This window comes from Amia ocellicauda, chromosome 1 (genome assembly GCF_036373705.1).
Source record: "Amia ocellicauda isolate fAmiCal2 chromosome 1, fAmiCal2.hap1, whole genome shotgun sequence".
Lineage (NCBI taxonomy): Eukaryota > Metazoa > Chordata > Actinopteri > Amiiformes > Amiidae > Amia > Amia ocellicauda.
Genome location: NC_089850.1, coordinates 45,752,571 through 45,774,645, shown reverse-complemented (window position 1 = coordinate 45,774,645; position 22,075 = coordinate 45,752,571). Strand labels below are relative to the sequence as shown.

The 22,075-nt window shown below is 41.0% G+C and overlaps 1 protein-coding gene across 8 annotated transcripts in view; it reads right to left on the bottom strand.

Annotated features, from left to right (window-relative positions):
* LOC136751330 (dystrobrevin beta) overlaps positions 1-5,447 on the bottom strand; it is a 109,426-nt gene extending 103,979 nt beyond the window's left edge. For 5 of the 8 annotated variants that reach the window (XM_066706859.1, XM_066706839.1, XM_066706886.1 and 2 more), the window contains exon 1: positions 4,730-4,958. The gene's annotated coding sequence lies outside the window, so the exon portion shown is untranslated. Of the gene's footprint in view, positions 1-4,729; positions 4,959-5,169 lie in introns of those variants that run through there. The other 3 variants (XM_066706869.1, XM_066706849.1, XM_066706904.1) reach the window with 2 other exon arrangements.
* Positions 5,448-22,075: the final 16,628 nt, after the last annotated feature.

Below are 22,075 nucleotides of genomic sequence, written 5' to 3'. Positions count from 1 at the left end.
CATCTAGTAAATATGTAATATTTAGGCCTACTTTCTGCCATGGAATGGAAAAGTGAAACACAGCAGGGGGGTTAGAAAGATGCAAACACACACACTGTCCTTGCATAACCTCTCTCAGAACTGATCCTGTACAGTGAAAAGAAAGCAAAGTAAAAGAAATATGTGATGAAAACACAATATCCAGTGAATCAATCTCCGTGATGCCAACCACTGAGCTGAGCCCTGCAGAGCCACGCTCGCTGCAGAAGGAAAGCAGGACACCGTATTTTAATAAATAATGGCAGACAACAGACTGAGCCACCAATAAAAGAACCCAGCATGTGCTCCCGCTGTTTAGATGCACTTCAGCTGGTCTAACTGTGCACGCTTGTCACTTAATTCTGTGTCCAGGACTGCTGACCCCAACACAGGCCACTGTCCAGCATAAACCACAGCCCCTCAATTCCCAAGCTCTGCCTGTAGACCCTCTGCTTGTCTGAGGGAACGATGCAATATCATACAGTTATTCCTTTGCTGTGTATTCATCATCATTAGTCATTTATTGGGGGAAAAAAAAAGGTTTGGCTTCAGTTCTCAGCCAACACTCTTATTCTCTAGTCACATAACACGGTGCTGCGTTTTGACAGTTGTCCTCATCTCCCATGTGGTTAAACATTTTGCATATGGTGAGGAAAGCAGAAGAAAACTAATATATAATGAAATTCATGTGACTCAGCTGTGTTTATTAGGTCTGCATCTTATCTAAAGTATGAGATGAGGCATTTTTTGTACTGTTTGTTTCATTTTTACTTTTAGAAGATACATTTTCTGGCAAATTAGATTGCCCTTAAGCCTCAAAAAGCAAACTGAAGATTCATTTTCGGACTCAGAGATTACGCTTGTAAGTATATGTGGATATTTGTAAACCTGTCAACATACTGAATATGGATGGATGGATGTCAACATACTTAGTCAACAACAGTGAATTTGATAGACAGATTAGCTTGATATTCCCTTTATGTCTGCTATTAGGCATGCAATTTACACAGCAACCATTGAGAATGCAGAACACAAAAGATTGTCCTGCTTTTAAACACTTTACATTACAGTTTAATATCCTAACAAACAAAGCTCTATTTGCTCTGAATTGTCAATATTTAGATTAGATATTAAAGAATGAGCAGTAGTCATTTCCTGGAAACACCATCTCACGTAGCAGTTCGGAGCAAAGACACAGAAGACGACATTAATTAAACTAATCTAACAATAAAGGTTTCCTGGTAAAAGTTCTAAGCATGAATCTGCAAAATGACATGCATTTGTGCTGAAAGGGATTTTCTGGTAATCATTCCAAGATGGATAATTACAGGGGAACCGCTTACAAACCCCCGGCAGATAAGGTAGTTGAGGGTTGGAGATAAAAGCAGGAGTCTATGAACACACAAAACCCACACTCGATGCAATCGGACACTGGCACACACACAAGTCAAAACCCTTTTGGCGTCGCACGTTGCTGTATTTTAGGAAGAGCCGAGATGTCATTGGAGAGCTGCTTCTCTGGACCTGCCCTCAACGGCTAGACCACTCATCTTCCCTCATCGGTCTGTACCCTCCGAGGTGTGCAGCTTCTACATTTCTTCAGGCAATTTAGAAAATTTAAATCATGTTAACAACAAAAACTGCGACGTGTAGCCTTCCTACTGCACAGAAGCAACATCAGGCACGAAAGCTCCGTTTTTTTACGAGGATGCTGAACGGCAGAACTGAACTCACTTTCCTTTCTCAAACATGATCACTTTTTGCTGTAGTAGTTTGTGGAGTCATTAGATAAGCCTTTTTTCATCTTTAGATATATATGTTACTGTGATCCAAATCATTACGAGATGCAATAAAAACTTATAAATAATTACTACTTGCATCAAACTGCTGATCCTTAGTTCTTGGCTTTTGATGCATGAGGAAAATGTTCGGATCAGAAAAATAATTTACTGGAAGTTCTCTTATTAGAGGTTTTATTTATAAGATTATTATTAATAATAATGTTTCAGGTCTCTCACCTCTCTTGCCTTTTCACATGTTGGGTGGTCCATAGCCTTCAGACAGGATGTATACTTCAAAGCTCGCTCTCTCTCTCATATATATATATATATTATATTTGAGTCAGTTACTATGTTTGCTGCAATGCACACCCCACTTATATACTGTAAACAGTCTGTAATATGGCTCATATTGTACATGGCAAAAAGTTCTGCATTCTCCATTTGTCCTTTGCAGTTTGGCAGTCTAACATGTAAGCTCGGGAAAAAAACTATTGTACAGCATTTTTCCCCCAGCGGACCAATGAAAGTAGACCATATGTTGTAAGTCAGTGTAATTCACATTTAAATCAGAGTGACAAGTCAATACAGTTGGGCAATTCCATGAAACAGTGGACATGCATGCAAATATTTCAAAACGCCTAATTGATTTGGCCAATGGGATATTTTTGGTGTCTTAATAAATCAAATTACAGATTTGAAAATCATAATTTGAGGTCAATACCTTAAAATCACAAGTTATTTTGTGTGTCAGAAATGTTCCGTTTGATTTTGTGGGCTTTTATTCAGAAGATAAGCAGCCCACAGAGGTGTTAGTGTTATAATCTGAATACACAACCCTGCATACAATAGATGCACAAGGAAGTATTTAGAAACTTAAGTTGTTCAATAAATACATATTTTATGTGCATGCTCTGTATGACACGTCCACTTGTAAAATGTGTTTGTTTTTTCCTTGACTATTACCACTAAAGCCAAAAATGACTGATTTAGTATTTCAATCTGCTGCAGACAAACCTCTCAGTTGCACCTGAGGTGTGCTGTGCGTTAATGAATGAGAATTGATCTTGTGTTTTTTAAAAACCACGGTAACATCCTTATCGATGTTTTACTGATGGATGTACTGTGTTCACATTCATTTTCTCAGCAGTGCACTGAATTACTGTTATGTCAAAATACTCACCATATCCGAAACATTTCCAAAATAAATGAATTGCGGGATTATTATTTTTTGGGCATCAGTCCTGTCTTAGTCCTTGGGCCTAAACCTGGTTGTGTTCTGGGTTGCACCTAATTTATTCTAAGTACGTATGCATGCTATAGGTCTCCAAAAACATATGACTTAATTCTGCAAAAGCAATGTGTCCTAGAGCAATCTGCCTGTTGTCCTCATCTTCACAACAATGTTGAAAAAGGATCAAGTACGTAATTTGCATGTAATTGTGTGTAACCAAACATAATGTCAAGCATGACACGAATAAGAAGGGCAGTGAAAGAGGAACTTTGACATATGAATGAAAGAAATAATTAAGAATAAAATAATAAGGACCAAAACAAAACACTTGAATGACTGACTCTTTAATAAGCAGGGCAACTTCAAAAGCACTTTGAACTGCCATGCTGTTTCTTTACAAATGTAGTCTTCTGCTGTCTCTAGTCCTAAACCTGCACTCTCCCACTGCTTTACAGATAAGTCAAGCCCCAAAACAGCTGCAAGCTTTTAAAAACACATATTGTTAACAACCGCCTCACTGCTGCTGCCACATCCTTTCAAGCACAGTTGAGGTTTAATCAAAGATGTAAAAAAACTCAACAGGTATTTGACATCCGTGTGATGAATCTCTGGCTAGGATCCTGTGTTTGATGTCTTTGAATCGCAGAAGAAAGATAGCATGGCGTTGTGTGCATTCAAAGACTGCCACAAACTGGCGTTTCCCAAAACTGATGCGACCAACTTGAATCACATGAACTCTCTCCTCCCTCTCTCCCTCTCTCCCTCTCTCCCTCTCTCCCTCTCTCCATGGACTCAGATGCACAAACCCCCTGTCCTGGGCTGGGGTCACAATGCAGGAATAAAGAGTTCAAACAATACACTGGACAGGACAATAATAATGGGGCATTTGAGATCTAGCTTTCGCATATTGTTGTCATTTGAATCAAAGTAAATAAGATACCCCGGGACAGACATTTGTAAAACATGTTGCAACACCAGAAAGCGACAGTAATCCGTCCCAGAAAATGACTGCGCGGCTGCGTTACTGTGCGAGGGGACAGCAGGAGGGCTGGCGATGATCCGGTTTCACTCGGGTTTGGGTTTTTTGCGCCAGAATGTGCATTGTCCTGAAGTACAGCGAAATCACAAGAAACATGCACGGACGACCTGAACTTGGATGCATTTCTGCCGAAAATGAAAGAAAAGAATGACGTTAAAACACCCTGAACCCGAGCGACTCTGTCCACACTGTGCGTGTCTCACACGCAGCACATTTCCGACACTGGTGGCAAGTTCCTGGTCGTCTAAACTTCCTTTCCCTTTCCTCCGAACCAGGGACACAAAGTATCCGACACAGAGAAACAAAGTATCCGAAACAGACACACACACACACACACACACACACACACACACACACACACACCCGTGCGTGGTGCCTGTGCGCCGCGGAGAGCGACCCTCGGCGCCGGGCAGCGGGGGCTCTGACAGCGGGGTCCTGTGTGGATCCACAGGCATTGCGCTCAATATTTCAACTGCGTGCTGTTTTACACCGACTCTACACACGCCTCGCCTGCAGCCCGTGTCCTTTCAAAAATGCGAAAAAGCACCCCAGCACCCCGGGGTGAACACAGCTCGGCACGACTTTTTGTATTCCACTTGCAAAGCAAACAAGGGACGCAAAACAGCGGCCATATTGCAAAAAAAAGAACTCCCCATTTACCTTTTTTGCCCAAAACGAATGGCTTCCAGTCCCGCCGCCTGGATGCATCTCTACCCCATGCAGATCCACTGACGCAGACGGGCTCGAGTGCCGAGGATTCACCGCAAACGCTTCAAACAGCCCCGGCTGAAGACAAGCACCTCCTGCTCCAGCCCGGCGGCAGGACTGAGAGAAATACCTCCGCTGTGCGTGTGTGTGAGAGAGTGTGTGTGTGTGTGTGAGAGAGAGAGAGAGAGAGAGAGAGAGAGAGTGTGTGTGAGAGAGTGTGTGTGTGTGTGAGAGAGAGAGAGAGAGAGAGAGAGAGAGAGAGTGTGTGTGAGAGAGTGTGTGTGTGTGTGTGTGTGTGTGAGAGAGAGAGTGTGTGTGAGAGAGTGTGTGTGTGTGTGTGTGTGAGAGAGAGAGAGAGAGAGAGAGAGAGAGTTGCACACTACTGTACTCACCAGAACAGTCCCTCTCAGGTACTACAGCATCCGAGAGCACAGACGCGGTGATCGGGAAGGTTATTCCCTCTCTATTGCATCCCCGTGCTTTGGTTTCGGGTTAATCCTCCCAGATCGCGGCTTGGTTTCATGCGAGCTCCCGGAGTCGAGATGAGAAGCGGCCGCGCTGGTCCATGTTCCCCGCCCGCCTCCTGTGCCTCGGCGCCGGGCTCGGACTGCAGCAGCGGCCGCCTGAGCAGAGACTGAGCCTCACAGCCAATACTGACAGAGCCCCCCGCCAGCCCAGCACAATGCCAGCATTACCATTCACAGCAACAGCACTTCCACTTTCACTCCTTATGTCGGACCAAGTTCCTGTGCTATACTATGATGTAATTCTTTCCTTGTTATTGTAACAAACAAGAAGGGTCTCTGCAGAATTGTGTATTGATGTTCAATAGCATAGCCCCTCAATGTTGTTACAACCATAAGCAACATTATTATTGTTGTTGTTGTCGTTGCTGATGGTGACTGCATTATTGGCTGGTCTGCTAGAAAACCATTTTATTATTATTATTATTATTATTATTATTATTATTATTATTATTATTATTATTATTTATTTATTAGCAGACGCCCTTATCCAGTGCAGTTCAAGGCAAAAAACATTACAAATTCCAATTTACATATTACAGTGCAATTCAACCCATAATACATTTTACAAATTCCAGTTTACACAAGAGTATACAAGATATGAGGTCTTCCATCCTGGATTTTAAAAGCTGAGAGCAGACAAGATGTTTGGTCAGTCAAGGGCCAAGGGAAAGGGAGTATAGGGGATATGCTAACAGTGTTGGCTGCTTCCATCCTTTCTTTTTCTTATCATCATCATCATTATCTAATAGCCTAAAATATCAGTTAATGCTGCTGCAGGAATGTCCATCATTTTTTTTAAATATAAAAAGATAGAGCAGATAGATAGATAGATAGATAGATAGATAGATAGATAGATAGATAGATAGATAATGTTTGAATAAAGATAACTCAGCTCTTCTTCAAAGCATGTGATACAAGTACAGTTTAGGCTTGTCAGAATTATGCAGCTTGGTTTTAACATGATGAACTATAGATACACTCATACTGTATGTATTAATATTTTATTTGTTCATGCATTAGCTTTATCTACTGCACTTCCTGAGGATAGATTATCTCCTTTCACCCAAAATCAGATTGACGAAGTGGTGGCTGACAACACAGCTTGGTCAGTAAGCGCACTTCAAGATTCGGAAGCCCTGGGGAGGAATGCAGAGTCATCGGATTTGTGAGATTTTGGCTTCAGAATTTCCAGGACATGGTTGGATTATATGAAATGTGTTCTTCAATTGGCTAGGTAGGATGCATTAGGTAAGCAAAGGGCCTTTTGTTCCGGAGTAACTGCCGAGGTGAAAGACTGGAAAAACTGTTGCATGGATTCTACACCAGAGAGAAGCAGCTGTGATGAGCCCACAGCCTCCTGTCAGCTCAGTGTCGCTTCTTCACATAAGCAGGTAGATTCGAGGAGGCCCAGGTTCATGAGACCAGCAGAAGGCCCTCAGCACTTTTACCAAGTGTTTTAACTACAAAAAAAATGGAAAAGTGCTTTGAAGTATTAAAGCAGTAAGACCCTCCACATCAGACAACATCCAGCATGAGGGACTGAGTGGTTAGTCATCACAAGTCATCCCCGGATTACACCCTCCGTATCAGACCTGCTCACTGTGCACTGGAAGTATTACAATATTGGTATTCAATGGCCTTGCCCAGCCTGAGCTGTTAACAAATTGACCTGCAGCAGAATAAATCAGATTGGAGTTTCAGCAAAGGCCCAAATTCATACCTGTTATTAATAATACAACGTGTAAGTCTTTTGCTGGGTGCAGCAGGGCCAGTAGACCCCATGTGTCTCTCTGCATGTAGGCATCCCCCGCTGCGCTCACACGGACACGCACCACACCCTGCTGACATACAGGAGATAACTGCTGTCTGGTTTCAGGAGGCTTTCGAAATATAATTTTCCAAAAGCAATAAATCACTAACGCTACTCTATATGGAAATTCTAATCAGAATGTGTGAATTAACCACTTTTTTCCTCGTGTCTGCTGGCGTCAGGTCAAGTCAATGAAGACACCAATGGAGAATTACATTTGAAAAGATCTGTTGGCTCCTTATGTCCCTGAAGTGTTGTGATGCCAGTTACAGGCCCCTCTTGAAACTATGTAGCTCACACTTTCCAATTGTTTATTTTGAAGAATATTTTACCTTGTAACATTTAGGTAGCCTTGAACAGCTTATTGTATCTAATGTAATAACGGTCTTTTACCTTCGAAGAATACTTTTCTTATGCACATGTAAGTTTAGTTCTATTATGCTTACAAAGGGCAATATTAGTCTGCGTTTGATACTTTTGTTGTTGTTGGTTTTGGCACTGACTTGAGAAAATGGTTTTCAGTCGCTCTCTGGGAGATTTTTTAGAATGGAAAGAGTTTTCTGTTGTGTTTTTTTCTTCAGCACCACAACATCTGCCAATATGCTGTACCGTGCTTTCTCATTTCTCAAACCCTCCATTACACACTCAAATGAGCAACGAAGCAAAGCCACCCTATAAACAAGCCCAGGCTGTTTTCTCTACTCGAAGAAATTATTCTCGTGAAACATGATGTCTGCGTTGGCTTTACAACAGCCTGCGAGGAAACGCAAAGCGACTGGTGACATTTTTGGTGGAAACTCTTTAACAATTTCACAAATAATTAATCTTGCGGTGTTTAGGATGTGCTCTGGGCATGAGAGGAGCCTTTGGAAACTCCCCTCCTGCACTGAGCCCTCTTAGCATGCAGGCTGCTGTGAAATTCATCAGAGTGATGTGACCTGACTAGCAAATAATTGGTTTATAGATAATGCTGATTTGGAATTATCTGACTTGCGCTGATCTTTGCTGAATGGTTAAAATAATACAAAGAAACGCTGTCTCCTTCACAGAGGAAGGACACTTAATTAACCCATTACTCTCTATTTACATTTATCATGGGTTGTAATTGTCTAGAAGCAAAGGCCTCAGAATGTTGTTCTTTCCGCGTGGAAGCGCTGACGGAGGCGTATTTTGCTTAGATTACTGGCAAATTGTGTGCTGACAGCGGTTTTCAGGGAATGTGTGAATATGGCAAAAGAACAGGCAGCAACCGGATACGCCCAGTGCTTCCCCCAGCTGAAGAGAAGAACTTAACTGAAACAGAGCGCACCTTCGATCTCGTCCTCCCTCAGTCAAACCACTCGTCCCTGGAGCTCGGCGCACGTTCCAGGTACGCCCGTTTACACAGGACCGGTTTAATTAGACGCCTGCTGTATTTGCTGTGTCAGAACCAGCCAGCCAGACAATCGTTATCCCAAAGCGCATATATTTCAGGGACAAATATTTACAGGTATAAATATTACACTGGCCTTCAAGGTATTGATGGAGTAAACAACCAGCAAAGCAAAGGTACACACCGATGGGGAGCAGGGAGCCACGCTGCTGGTGGAAAACTTCATAAACAATTGTTTTACCCGACTGGTAAGCATTTGAGCACAGCCCTTCTCTCTGTCTCTTCCTTCTTGTACATAGTGTTCAGCTGCCCCTTAACTTCCCATCAGGCACTGCATTGCTGTAACCTGTGCTCAGCCTATATTTATTTGTGACACTGTGGGAAGTCTCTGGCATGTAGCGTCTCTTCCTCCTGGCCACTCCAGTTACAGCCATCTGGTACACCTTAATATCCTTTGTTAGGTAGTGAATATACAACCACTCCTCTCCTCCCGCCCCCCCACTGTGCTTCTCAGTCTGGTAATCTATACTAAGCAAATGAACCCTGAAGGTAAAAGGCAAATTTTAATTATTTGCATATCTACTTTACAGGAAAAAAAGCAAACTGAAATAATCTTGTTCTCAAGACAGGTCTGTAAGTTTAAACACACCACAGGTGAGAAAACACCAACTAAACAGTGTAATCCAAGAAAATCATGATCAGATCCCCCCCTTTGTAAAAATGATTGCCAATATGCTTATTGAATTCCCTTCAAGGGTCACTAAATGGCCTTCTTAATATGAAATAAGAACAGTTTAAAGGTAATGTGTTTAAACATACGCCATGTGAAACAGATACACCCCAATTAGTAAGCAGGGTGAGTCATGGATTCGGGGCTGGTGAGGAATTGCCGATTTCCGTTGGCTGTGGAGGTGTGTGAGAGCCGGGCTGGCTCTGCTCTGGTCGGGTTCCCAGTAAGGTCAGCCAGAGATAGGGCTCAGCTCAGTCTTATTCTTCAGTCTAGTAACTGAGCAACAGCTGTCATAGACGTCTGGTGGGTGCGAAATAGTGACTTAAAACAATTAGGGTCAGATACCCTATCCTCCACAGCTCTTTAACGCCGCTTTAAGGTGAAATGGGATTTCAAGAAGCTGTATTGTGTAACTTCCCTTTGAATTACTAATTTTACAAGAGTTCTTTCTATAGAAGAAAAATATACACGGTCCTTAAACATATGCTGTACTCAGTTATTATAAGTATATAATGCATTCATTTCTGAAGGGACACTGAAATTCACAAATAACAGAAAATACTACATGCGGAGGCCTGATACTTTAAGAAAACAGATGGTCACATTACCGGATTTTTAAAACAAAGAGCCGCTTCTGTCAACCCAATAAAGAGCAAGAAAAAAGCCCCTCCGTACCTCTTGGGGATTGTGAAACCGCTATAAACCTTCACACCGTGGCTGTGCAGTGAAGAATGGCCAGAAACATCCCCATTCACCAGCAATAGTCTTAATAATATTATTATTATTATTATTATTATTATTAATAATAATAATAATAATAATACCACTCATTCTCAACAATTAAAATTAAAATTACATAAAATAGGCTAATAGAGGAAGACTTTAATTCAGTCACATAGTGCTCAGATGACATATTCCATTAGTCATTTATAATAAGTGATGGAAAACAAAGCGCAGGTACAATGGAGGTGTTCTGTTACACTATTCCTATAAAAGTACATCAACCAGTACAATACATATTGCTGCATATGCATATAAATAACACATTAGAATTGTGTTAACTGTATTAATAAAGTGGATTGGTGCTCTGAACTTAATCATATTGTAAGCATTTTCTAGCATTGGTTGTGTATTATTGTGGTGTGTGTGTGCCCGATTGTTCACCCTGTCCAGGGTTGCCTTGCCAGCTTTTAGCATAACAAATAAATCTGTGATTTTGCAGTGTTATTGTCATTTATTATTATTATTATTATTATTATTATTATTATTATTAATAATAATAATAATAATAATAATAATAATAATAATAATAATAATAATAATAATAATATTTACTTCTTGGCAGACGCCTTTATCCAGGGCGACTTACAAAACATAAGCGCAATACAAAGTGCAAAAATACAGTTCAGTACAAGGCATCAAACACTACATATTCAGATTTACATAATACAAAGCATAATACAATATACAAATTCCAGTTTACACAAGTGAATACAATAAATGAGGTCCTATATCCTGGAAAGTATAAGCTGAGTGCGGTCAAGATGTTAGGTCGCAGTCAAGGGCTACAGGAAAGGGAGCATAGGGGAAATCAATAATACAAGTTCTAGTAACGCAAGTAGTATGATCAAACGTTGTAAAGTGCTATCTTACAGGAGAGTAAAGGACAAATATTACAAGTACTGTCTGAAAAGATGTGTCTTGAGTAAGCGCCGGAAGGAGGTCAAGGACTCTGCTGTTTTGACTTCAGTGGGCAGGTCGTTCCACCATTTATGTTGCTCAGGAAGAATCTGCAGGTGCTTGTCAGCGTGGTGATGTGCTGGGTGTAGGAGAGCGCAGGATCGAGGGTGACTCCTAGATTTGTAGTGGAAAAAGAAGGAGAGTGTCATAAAAGGGGACTGAGATGGAGAGATCAGCAGAAGGAGAGGAAGAGTGAGGAAAAAAGAGGAGATCTGATTTGGAGAGGTTGAGCTTGAGGTGGTGCGAGTGCATCCAGGCAGAGATAGCAGACAAACAGGAAGAGATGTGAGAGGGGATGAGAGGGTCAGAAGAGGGAAAAGACAAGCATCTGGCATCATCTGTGTAGAAGTGGTAGGAGAAACCATGGGATGTGATGAGGGGGCCCAGGGAGCGAGTGTAGAGAGAGAACAGGAGGGGGCCCAGGACGGAGCCTTGGGGTACGCCTGTGAGGAGAGGTTGGGGGGTAGATGAGGAACCTCGCCATGTCACTTGATAGGTCCGGTCGCTGAGGTAGGAGGAGAACCAGATGAGAGCAGTCCCAGAGATTCCAAGGTCAGCAAGGCAGGAGAGGAGGATGGAGTGATCAACAGTGTCAAATGCTGCAGAGAGGTCAAGGAGGATGAGGACTGAGGAGAGGGAGGCCGCCCGAGCACAGCTGAGGGAGTCAGTGATTGCCAGGAGAGCCGTCTCAGTGGAGTGAGCTGTGCGGAAGCCGGATTGCAGAGGATCCAGGTGTGAGTGAAGAAATGCAGAGAGCTGATGGTGGACCGCCCGATCGAGGGTCTTTGAGAGGAAGGGGAGTAGGGAGACAGGGCGGTAGTTCTGAGGAGAGGTGGGGTCGAGGGTAGGTTTCTTGAGCAGTGGGATGACAGCAGCTTGTTTAATTGCAGAGGGGAAACAGCCAGAGTGGAGTGAGGAGTTGAGGAGAGAGGAGATGAAGCAGGAGCAGTCGCTTGGAAGAGGCAAGAAGGGAGAGCGTCCAGGGCACACGTTGTAGGTTTATGACGCAAGAGGAGAGAGGAAAGTTCAGAGGTCAGAGGCTTGGGTGTGATGGGAGAGGAGGGGGGACTGTTGAAGAGCCTGCGGATGTCTGTGATCTTGGAGGAGAAGAAGGAGGTGAAATCATCAGCAGTGAGAGATGAGAGAGGAGGAGGGGGAGTGGGCGCAAAGAGGGAGGAGAAGGTGGAGAAGAGTTTGTGGGGGTTGTTGACAGATTCGAAGAGTGATTGGAAGGAAGACTTCTTGGCTGAGGTGAGTGAGGAGGAGAATGTGGACAGTAGAGAGCGGTAGACTTTGAGGGCACCTGGGAGTTTATTGTTTATTGCAGTTCCAAGATGCATTATTCTAACTGTGGCCTTGCTTTATCTTGGGGCTGCCCTGCCAAAAAATGTTTATACTAAACAGAAAAGTTGTATATAAAATCATGAAAGGCATCGACCACATCAAACCAGAGGAGCTTTTCCAGATCAGCAGGGACACACGCACCCGGGGACACACATGGAAATTGGGCTTCGAGGCATTCAAGACGGAAAACAGGAGACACTTCTTCACACAGAGAGTCGTCACAATCTGGAACAAAAGCCGACAATTTGGGAACATTTAAAAATAGACTGGATAGGATCCTTGGATCACTTAGTTATTAATGGACACCAAACAAGCACGATGGGTCAAATGGCCTCCTCTCGTTTGTAAACTTTATATAGTATATATAGATATAGTAGGGGTCATAAATATGTTAATGTTTTAGGCTCTCTCTTCATGCTTCTTACTGGGTGCAAATGGCACCGGTACAAGATCATGGTACAGATTTGCTTTTTAAACTAACAAAATAGGATATATAAGCAACCTTTTTTCACTACACTGAAGAGCAGGTATCTGTGAGACAGGAGATAGGATATGAGAAGAACGTGTCAAGGCAAGTCTGTTTACTTATGGAGCACAATATCACCCATTTTCCTTTTCTGAAAAAGGATCATGTAGGCCTTTGAAGTAATTGAAGTGTTATAAGCGGGTTTCCTTTTCCTGCATTAATTCCAGTAATGGATTATGTAAGAATGTAAACGGAAGTCCAGAAAGACCGTCAACTAAGCCAGTAATGTGTTTAGTAAATAAAGAGGAATCCTGTGATTTTCATGGAGAACAGTTCCACATCCAGGCTGTTATGAAGTCACACTATGTTGTAAATATAGTCAGCTGTTCAATTTGTCTAATTTCCTTCCTGAATATGTTTCATTGTGTGTAGCAGCTGGCACTACACAATGCCCATGGAACTTTTCAAGAACAAGTTGATCACAATCAACCGCATCATGTTTCTAAACATACATTAGCATTGTTCCTCTTAAAGGCAGATACGTATGCCGTATGCGTTCAAGTGTTTTTAGATTCTGACGAAGCCAAGCATTGTGTGGTTCACGTTAATAATTGTTGACGTGCCCAGCTGTAGGCTAAAGTATTCCCTGCCTTCATCTGAAAAAACGTAGTGATTTATTTTGTTTTTCAATATCTTTTATTCCGCTACACATACAGTATCTCTCAGCAATATCTTTTCAGAGATTGTTCAGTATTGATTCATCCTAGAGAAAACTGGTCAGAATCCTGTTGACTGAACTGATTTTTTCTTTAAATGCCTGCGTAAGCATATGTCTGCCATTCCATAGAAATCGATGGAGTAGCAGTCAGATGTTTACATACTCCCTGTCCTACCTCAGTTCAGTCAACTGCAATCTTTGCAGTTTTCTCTAGGCATAATTTGTAGTATTAGTATTCCTTCACAAGGGCCAAAGGTATTTTAAGGACCCTTTCATCCAATGAAATGAAGAATAAACAGTGAAGATATCTCTGGAATCAAACCATTATCAACTCAGATATTCATTTCCATATTCCATAGCTTTGGAAAGTCTTTAATTTGATCTGCCTGCACACAATGATCAAGAAAGAGGGAAAGAACGTACAATTTGGCGACAGTTGCCCTTTTGCCATTGCCTGGGAAATGAGTTGCATTTGCAATTTATTATTATAGAAAAAAGGCTTTTGAAACAGCGGAAAATTACTCATATTCAGCGTAATAAAACACAGATGTGACTCCTATAATATTCTACATGTTTTTTTCAATCTCCAAAAATAAACTCACCACTCACTTAATGGGAGTTTATGTAAATCCCCCTTTCAAACTCGTTTTCCAAACATATCTGCAAAGCTATATGTTGGTAGCAGAGATAAGACAATCTGATCATGACTGCCTAATAAATAAACCCACAATCGTTCTTTATAAATCATAAGCAGGATACACTTAGTCAGAATGTAATCATGTACTTTATTTATTCATTCCCTCATTAATTCATACTTATTGTAATTCAGGACAGATCAAATTACTTGCATTATTTTATCTGGTTAATTTGAAATTGATTATTCTCTGAACACTCTATAATCCCTTCTGGTCAGACCAAATACCCTAAACAAACTGTTTTATGTTACACTTAATAATAAAAGTTTCCACAGCATGTGAATAAGTGTACAGTGCTCTGAATCCTGTTTAGTTAACCATCATAACACATTATATTAATAGAACCACTATCGTTTAATAGGGCAATTAATATGCTGAGTGATCAATGATAATACAATTCACTTGAACATTCATATATTCTCAGATAATTAGAGACTTGAAAAGCCATCAACATCTCCAGCTCAAAGACATTCAGTTTTTTTTTTTTACAGTCATGTAAGGAATGGCACTGGCTGATACTGCAGGTCAGAGCACAGTAGAGGAACTGGCATTTATTTTGAATATTGAATGGTCAAGAACATGCTCTTGTTTGTAATTATTCAGCACTGCAGCGAGAGCAGCAATTTATTTATATTTTTAAACAGGATCTTATATGCAGATGTTAGATGTTAGCGTATGAGGCCGTAACACAAGACTAATGGTTATGATTTCTGCAGGCATAAGCAGAGGGTATATATATATATATATATATATATATATATATATATATATATATATATATATATATACACTCACCTAAAGGATTATTAGGAACACCATACTAATACTGTGTTTGACCCCCTTTCGCCTTCAGAACTGCCTTAATTCTACGTGGCATTGATTCAACCAGGTGCTGAAAGCATTCTTTAGAAATGTTGGCCCATATTGATAGGATAGCATCTTGCAGTTGATGGAGATTTGTGGGATGCACATCCAGGGTACGAAGCTCCCGTTCCACCACATCCCAAAGATGCTCTATTGGGTTGAGATCTGGTGACTGTGGGGGCCAGTTTAGTACAGTGAACTCATTGTCATGTTCAAGAAACCAATTTGAAATGATTCGACCTTTGTGACATGGTGCATTATCCTGCTGGAAGTAGCCATCAGAGGATGGGTACATGGTGGTCATAAAGGGATGGACATGGTCAGAAACAATGCTCAGGTAGGCCGTGGCATTTAAACGATGCCCAATTGGCACTAAGGGGCCTAAAGTGTGCCAAGAAAACATCCCCCACACCATTACACCACCACCACCAGCCTGCACAGTGGTAACAAGGCATGATGGATCCATGTTCTCATTCCGTTTACGCCAAATTCTGACTCTACCATCTGAATGTCTCAACAGAAATCGAGACTCATCAGACCAGGCAACATTTTTCCAGTCTTCAACTGTCCAATTTTGGTGAGCTTGTGCAAATTGTAGCCTCTTTTTCCTATTTGTAGTGGAGATGAGTGGTACCCGGTGGGGTCTTCTGCTGTTGTAGCCCATCTGCCTCAAGTTTGTAGGTTTTGTGGATTCACAAATGCTTTGCTGCATACCTCGGTTGTAACGAGTGGTTATTTCAGTCAAAGTTGCTCTTCTATCAGCTTGAATCAGTCGGCGCATTCTCCTCTGACCTCTAGCATCAACAAGGCATTTTCGCCCACAGGACTGCCGCACACTGGATGTTTTTCCCTTTTCACACCATTCTTTGTAAACCCTAGAAATGGTTGTGCGTGAAAATCCCAGTAACTGAGCAGATTGTGAAATACTCAGACCGGCCCGTCTGGCACCAACAACCATGCCACGCTCAAAATTGCTTAAATCACCTTTCTTTCCCATTCAGACATTCAGTTTGGAGTTCAGGAGATTGTCTTGACCAGGACCACACCCCTAAATGCATTGAAGCAACTGCCATGTGATTGGTTGGTTAGATAATTGCATTCATGAGAAATTGAACAGGTGTTCCTAATAATCCTTTAGATGAGTGTATATATATATATAAAAATATATATCTCTTTTAGCAAGGTACATTACTCTTGTTTGCTTAAACCAGCCCAGGTGTACAAAAGGGTATCAGCAGTAGGGATTCTTTTAAACTCATTCATCTTAATACTCTGGAACTGTGATAAGCTCAGTCCCGGTAAGCCATTTAGGTTTGTAAAGGACTTTAACCAGGTCATACTAATTTATACATACACAAGAACATTTTGCAGATGTTGCATATATTATGTCCCTAGCTAAAGTTAATTAGTTAATTAGAAACGTGTTTAACACATTGAATTGTCATGGGAGACACTGAACCTATACAAGAAGGAAAAGGCATTCATGTTTTTGTGGACATGTTACTGTCTTGATCTGGACAAAATGAGTAAGCAACTGAAAAGGCTTGCATTTATAGTGAAGGAGGATTATTTAAATAAAAGGAAGTGATCTTAACAACACACATTGTATTGTATGTTGTTTGCATTGTGTATATGCCACACAAAATCATTTTCTTGCTGTTGAAAAAGTTCAGAGGAAAGATGTGTAAATAATTATTGTTCTCAGGAGGTTTCTAATACACTGATTATCTTTAGTGCAGAACAGAGGGGATTATGAGGGGATTTGAGTCCAGGATTCAAAAGTCTTTAATGTATTGACAAAGCCAATTCCAAGAAGTACTTTAAGCTCATCAATAGAAGCAGGACCCGAGGACACAATAGAAATTTTATTGCGAGTGCGTTTCAAAAAAGACTTTGGAAAAGCTAAGGGTGAGAAGGTAATAAACTGCGATATTACAATGGAGTTTAAAGTGTCTATGAGATAATAATGGACCAGTTGGAGAGTGGGAAAAAGCTGAATACTGAATTGATATTTTACGCAGGTGCTCAGAAAGGATCCTGCTAACAGACCTCAGGCTGAAGAAGGACTAAATGACATTAATATGGACAAGGATGTGATGCTGTGTCATCCAGGATGACATCTTTAACTGAGATTCACTGACCCCAAATTCTACCACAAACATATCGCCGGTTCTTTTATTTTTAAGCGTTGTAAGACACTGAGGATTTCAAACCAATTTTCTGTTCAACGCTATAAACAACTCAACATGTTGGTAAGATGGTTGAAAATATTCACCCACCTTAGGACCAAATATTTATATATTCTAGGGAATAAAACACTGTAGACCTTGCATTTTGTCTCACTAGAATGATGGTAAGAGAAGACAGTACACATTTTGTGACTATATTTTGTATATGGTTTATGCAACATTAAAAAGTCAATTTCTTCCCATAATAGTCTCGTGTATATATGTATTCATCAGACCAAACCTTATTCTATATCTTGAATTCAGTGAAAGACTTTAAGACAGGAAGGCCAAAAGACAAAGAAAGAGAAAGCCATGTAGAGAGATGTGTTTATGTCACTCACAATTTGAATGGACTGATTGATTGAATGCCAATACAGGTAAACAGATTCAGTGAGCAAGACAGACATATTCACTGAACCATGTACACCGCCTCAGCAGATCCACTGATAATCAAGGTCAGGCACTGTTTAACAAATGCAAATATTAGCCATATGAAAAATAAATCAAATATAATGAGAGGGACTCAAAAACAAGTTAAGGATAAAGCTACAGGAAACAAATTTAAACAGAGAAATATACTCAGTTTGCAAGTGGCGATAAGCAGCAGGAATAGAACATGAAAGTCAGACTCAGATACGGGTTATGTACCTTGCCTTGCCTGTTCTTGCAAATCACATTTACATAGCATTTCTCTGGAAACAAAAGACTCCCGTCACTACATCATTTAAAACATTTAGAAAATAATATACAAAGGGAGTTTGCTCGGCAGTGGGGGAAGTCAAGATGAAACACGAGGTGTTTACATACCACAGCATTCACATTCGTATCATCTTGTGGGTGGCATAAAACCCAGAAAGAAATCTTAAAAGACCTGTGAAGAGAGCTGCCTTGAAGGAGATAAGAGCCTTTTAATCTTCACTCAGGAAAAAAAAAAGAAAGATCTGCAGTGGTCATGAGCAGGTATGGAAATATGGAAATGTTTTTAAAGCCAACATTAACCTGACCAAAATAAGGCAATTGTCTGATGTTGTTTAGTTTCTCATCTGGGGAGGGGTGGGGGTAACTAAATTGTTGGCCATTTTTGTTTGGTTTTGGGACACTAAGTCTTTTTTATTTTGTTTGTGGATTCACTGATTTTTCCTTTCTGAGACTCCACTAGCACGGCAGTCTCTTCTAAACCACTTCATACAAACAGTTAGTCATGCTTGTCTACTTTCATCTCAAAAATACATCAACAAATTACAGCAGGCACAGGTGCAGTGTGATGTGCTCTCTGTTCTGCAAGATCTTATTTCGGAGTTTTCCTTTCAGGCTGCTGCCGAGCTGTACTATGTAGCTTAGACAGTGTAAAAAGTAAGCGCTCAAATAAGCTGTGTAATTATCTGTCAAGAATAAATGTGTTCACCACGTGATTTCAAAACTGTATTTTACTGTGGACATTTAAAATAAAGACAAAGGGGTCAGAATATTTAATTGTGTGTACAGGACAGCTATGTGTGTGTCATACTGTGTCAATGGGAAATCTGCACTGAAAACCACTTCTGGAAGAATCACTTCAGTTAGATTTAACACTTACGCTGGCAGGTTCCTCTTTGGGACTGTAGCAATTAAATCAGGTTTTTCTTCTCAGGTTCATTGTAGAAAATGTCACCTGGCTGCTGCTGAAGCGGACACTCATGGTACATTGACAATATGCTATAGCAGAAGTAAATAATTCCTCAAGGGCCTGCCAAAAAAAAGATCAAATCATGACTGTAATATTGAGAAAGAAACAATCTTGTTTTTCTTTCAGTGTCCAAACTGCAATTAAGCTCTGCAGAATCATAAGGAGTATTTAGTTGAGGTTCAGCGGGTTTCTGTGATGTCCCATTACATGTTCACAAAGTATCTGAAAGCTATTGGCAGCTATGGGCACACTGTTCAATTCAAGGGACTAGTGTTGATAAATGATTCTCGTATGATGGATAGATCTTCTTATTTTTTGTGATTATTGAAAAAGCCATTATTGAGAATGCAACCCATCTCGGGTCTTATCTTTCTGGGCTTTTAACATGCCAGATGGTTATGAATAGCGAATAGAGAGATTTGAGCAGAGTGCTTGCATATTGTCATGCATACATCCTACTGGAAAAAGACACAAACAACAAATCAGGCTTGCATATTCAAAAAGGCAATACCAATACTCTAGGGATGACAAATGCAAAGATAGACACTGTATTTAGCAAGTACGACTAAACTATGGTAATGAGAACATTTAATTCCCCATCCTTTACATTTCACAGACACATAAAAAAACAACTAAATGCACAGCGAACATTTGGTACATTTTGTTACACAATTATAAACTTGCAATGTGAAATAAAGTGGGGTAAACAAATGCTTAATTTCAACAGATACTCAGTACTCCATTTACCTTATTTGACTTATTAGTTGCCTAGATCGCCTTCTGTGGCATATCACTCAATAAGGCAGAACAAGATAAACATGTGTGGATAGTGTACATCATTACAATAACAAATACACACTTAGTGGTATGGATACACACAATTCCTTATCTACCATCTTGCACCATTACCTCTAATGAATTCTCATTCAAAGCTCGACCAGGCGTTTGTGGATTATGGTAACATGATGTATGCATCGTAGAGTTTGTCAGGTTTCAGACTCTTACACGTAACTTAGATAAATCAGGTGTGGAGCGCCTGCCATTTATTTAACTCAAACAATTTGGAGCAGATTGTTTCACTTCAGCGACAGCACAGTTTAATGATGGGAACAGAGCTCAGGAACGAATGGGTTTACAGCACGAATGGCCAAGCAGGTGTGGAACTGAAATAATGGCAGGCATTTTGATCTACAATGGGCACAAACCAGATTGATCACTGGGATGAAATGGAGATGACACAATGGCGATCATTAGGAAAGTAATGTAAGTTTCTCCTTGAAACTTTCGCACAAAAGCTTCCACGCCTTTCTACTACGGTGATCCCAGGGATAAGCTGAAAAGCACAGGGCTCCAGTATAATCCAACTGTTGGCTCAAAACACTGAAGACAGGATTTGAGCAGGCTTAAGCAGGGCACATTGCTTTACCTTTTCTCATGATCAACAACTTTTGACGCTGCAAGGAAGAAGCCCTTAGTGAATGCAAATCGCCTCATGAATCAGACAGGTTATATAAAGGAGTCTCTGAATGGCAGTTTTCTTACGGCTATGTGAAGATATTTAACAAGATGATAATACACATAGCTACTGCCTAAGCCATTCTACTTCCTTGTAAAGCTTCTCATTTCATCAAAGCCATCCACAGTGTTGCAAAGACAAAGAAACTGGACAATATAACTAGACTTATGGTCCCCCAGAAATACAATATTAAACTTACCAGTCTTCCCTTCTGTGTAACTATTAATTACTACTAATACAGTCAAGTCAAAATTGTTGGTCACATCATTAACACAGCGCTATGTGCTCTGGGAGATCTTTATAGTGCAGCGATTTACACTCACCTAAAGGATTATTAGGAACACCTGTTCAATTTCTCATTAATGCAATTATCTAAGCAACCAATCACATGGCAGTTGCTTCAATGCATTTAGGGGTGTGGTCCTGGTCAAGACAATCTCCTGAACTCCAAACTGAATGTCTGAATGGGAAAGAAAGGTGATTTAAGCAATTTTGAGCGTGGCATGGTTGTTGGTGCCAGACGGGCCGGTCTGAGTATTTCACAATCTGCTCAGTTACTGGGATTTTCACGCACAACCATTTCTAGGGTTTACAAAGAATGGTGTGAAAAGGGAAAAACATCCAGTATGCGGCAGTCCTGTGGGCGAAAATGCCTTGTTGATGCTAGAGGTCAGAGGACAATGGGCCGACTGATTCAAGCTGATAGAAGAGCAACTTCGACTGAAATAACCACTCGTTACAACCGAGGTATGCAGCAAAGCATTTGTGAAGCCACAACATGTACAACCTTGAGGCGGATGGGCTACAACAGCAGAAGACCCCACCGGGTACCACTCATCTCCACTACAAATAGGAAAAAGAGGCTACAATTTGCACAAGCTCACCAAAATTGGACAGCTGAAGACTGGAAAAATGTTGCCTGGTCTGATGAGTCAGAATTTGGCGTAAACAGAATGAGAACATGGATCCATCATGCCTTGTTACCACTGTGCAGGCTGGTGGTGGTGGTGTAATGGTGTGGGGGATGTTTTCTTGGCACACTTTAGGCCCCTTAGTGCCAATTGGGCATCGTTTAAATGCCACGGCCTACCTGAGCATTGTTTCTGACCATGTCCATCCCTTTATGACCACCATGTACCCATCCTCTGATGGCTACTTCCAGCAGGATAATGCACCATGTCACAAAGGTCGAATCATTTCAAATTGGTTTCTTGAACATGACAATGAGTTCACTGTACTAAACTGGCCCCCACAGTCACCAGATCTCAACCCAATAGAGCATCTTTGGGATGTGGTGGAACGGGAGCTTCGTGCCCTGGATGTGCATCCCACAAATCTCCATCAACTGCAAGATGCTGTCCTATCAATATGGGCCAACATTTCTAAAGAATGCTTTCAGCACCTTGTTGAATCAATGCCACGTAGAATTAAGGCAGTTCTGAAGGCGAAAGGGGGTCAAACACAGTATTAGTATGGTGTTCCTAATAATCCTTTAGGTGAGTGTATAAATCCTTCAAAATTGCAATCCAGAATGCAAAATCCTGTTATTTAACATTTTGTTTCTGGGTGACCGTAAGACCTGTAAAAGAAAAGTTCAAATCCAGAGAACAAATGATGCCACA